General features: G+C 34.0%; 1 non-coding gene across 1 annotated transcript; it reads right to left on the bottom strand.

Moving 5' to 3' along the window:
• Positions 1–1781: 1781 nt before the first annotated feature.
• TRNAV-UAC (transfer RNA valine (anticodon UAC)) lies at positions 1782–1855 on the bottom strand. Its single transcript has one exon. It is a non-coding gene; the product is annotated as a tRNA-Val (tRNA).
• Between the last annotated feature and the right edge of the window lie 532 nt (positions 1856–2387).

Here is a 2387-nt window from a genome sequence, read left to right as displayed (position 1 = left end):
GTTGCCAAAATTGATAGAAAGATCAATCTGACAGACATGTTGACAAAGGTTGTTTCCAAGGAGAAGTTTGAATGTGCCAAGACTTCTCTAGGCCTTATTAACCAGAAGTAAGTCAGCATGTAGAGTAGGGGAGTGGGTGATCAGTTGATGTATCTATTGTCTTTAGGTGGAAGATTGTTGAGTATTTGAAGGCCAACAGTCATGGGTGTTTTCCCTCTACTTGTATTGTGTCTCTTCAGCTGATCATTTGTGATCTATGAATGTTGATGGCATCTATTTGTAAACTCGTTCTATTTCATCAATATAATTTCTTTGCTCTTAGTGTGGATGTAGCCACGATTTGTGGTGAATCATGATAAACATCTGTGTTTATGTGTCTTGGTGTTATATACATTTCATTTTTATTCTTAATTAACTTACAACTAGTCAGTTATATTGAGCATTTGCCTCGTGCTTGTACTGGGATGGAGGATTCATAGGCCTTATTCCATGAAAAGAAACCACAAAACTTTGTCACGGGCCTAAATATTTGCCACCTTAAAAAAATAGAAAATTTAGAAGCTATAGTGTAAGGTTTGTGTACTTCAAGTGAGTGAACTTTTTTTGTCTGCCCTCATAAGAAGGGAATTCACTATGTGCCTAAAGGTTGAGGAGATCACCTATAAATTATACAATGAAATCTTTCTTAATGGAAAGAAAATCACAGTATTAGGAGCCACTCTAGTTTAGGGTGATGCAAACAGAGATGAGAAAGTATTCATACATGCAACCATCGTAGTGGTGCAGATTAATTTGGTCGTCTTTCTAAAACCAGAACAAAAAATAATAACCTTTAGAGAGATGGGAATATAAATCTCTATAGAATTATGACACCTTGTGAGCCTATATGACAAATCACTATATATGAATACCAAATGTCGCAACGTAGATAAGGCAGGCAAATAAGTTGGCAAAAAGCCATGTGGCCTGAGTGCCATTTGGCTTCCAAACTCATATTTCTCATAATTTTTAGAACAAAAAAATAAAAAAGATCCAAAAAAAGGCTCAGTCAATAGGAAAACTGAAAAATTTCAATGAAAATTTGGTTTTAATAAATATTATTGAGAGAACCATAGAATATAGCAAAATTTTACCTGTTTCTATAGTTTTCGAAGCATGAATTAATACAAAATAGCGAGGTGAAAACTGTAGTCCCCGCCACGGGGACTAATAATTTGAAATAATAATAATAGGAGACTTATAGACACCGAAATAGTAATGTTGAATACCATATCATTTATTTGTCTATTTAAATAGAATAGACGCTGTCTTACTATTTTCGGTTCTCTTATTTTGTATTCTCTGAACACATTTGACTCTTCTTTTGACATCACAAGACAATTTTATAATTCTGATTTCTCTCGAACAATTTCCCAAAATATCTCACCACTAGAACGGACGAAATATCGCATAAGAATAAGCAATAGGATCAAGTTTAATAGTAAGAAATGCAGAGAAATGTGATTTTCTAACTCGAATAAAAACACAACCCCATACGAAGCGAAGTTTTGGACTTTGTTAACTCGGAATCAAATGGATTTCTATTTGTTCTTCATTCTTGATAGTGAACTGGTCAAAACTTGTCAGCCGATTCTACTTTGTGTTTCTGGGCGCAGTAATGAAAGACGTAGTGAACGATAACTTCATTTTTATAGAAGTTTGTATTTATGGTACAGATAAGTTTCACTTCCAAAGCATAAATGGCCTCGTATTCTGATAAGAAAAGAGATCACAAAATCAGATGGTGCTGCCCAGGTTCGAACTGGGGACCTTCAGTGTGTAAGACTGACGTGATAACCGACTACACCACAGCACCTGTTGTTAAAACCTGTCTCCCCAACTACAGATTACCTAATTCTTTTCTGTAGAAACCATAAACAATGTCTGACACTAAAAGTTTTATGTGATTAGTTGCTACCGGTCCAAAAGGGCATAGGTCTAATTAGCATGCTTAACTGCTTTTTAAATTTTGAAGTTTTGGGGTAATTTAGTGGTAGAGAATTTGTCTTCTTAGAAGAGAAGTGGTGAATTCAATTTCTATAGGGAATAGAGTATGTATGTCTTGTTTGTGGTACAATTAGAAGACTCTTATAAGAAATACAAGGTAGTCTCATATTTCTATTTCTATATATTGATTTTGAAACTTAAAAGAAAATGCAGAAAAAACAAAAAAATTAAAATTAAAAATAACAAAAAAAACTAAAACAGATACATAAGATAAAATTATAATGATTCACAGCAATGGGATTCTCACTCTTCTGTATTACATGACTACCATGCCATAATCCCATGGCTGTGCGAATTTTCTTTTCAATACAGTCTCAACCAGAAAGAAGATGAAAGGACCA

Source organism: Cupressus sempervirens, chromosome 1 (genome assembly GCF_028749045.1).
Source record: "Cupressus sempervirens isolate cs-2001-9-10 chromosome 1, ASM2874904v1, whole genome shotgun sequence".
Lineage (NCBI taxonomy): Eukaryota > Viridiplantae > Streptophyta > Pinopsida > Cupressales > Cupressaceae > Cupressus > Cupressus sempervirens.
Note: the sequence above shows the minus strand (reverse complement) of the source record. Positions and strands in the feature narration are given on the sequence as shown.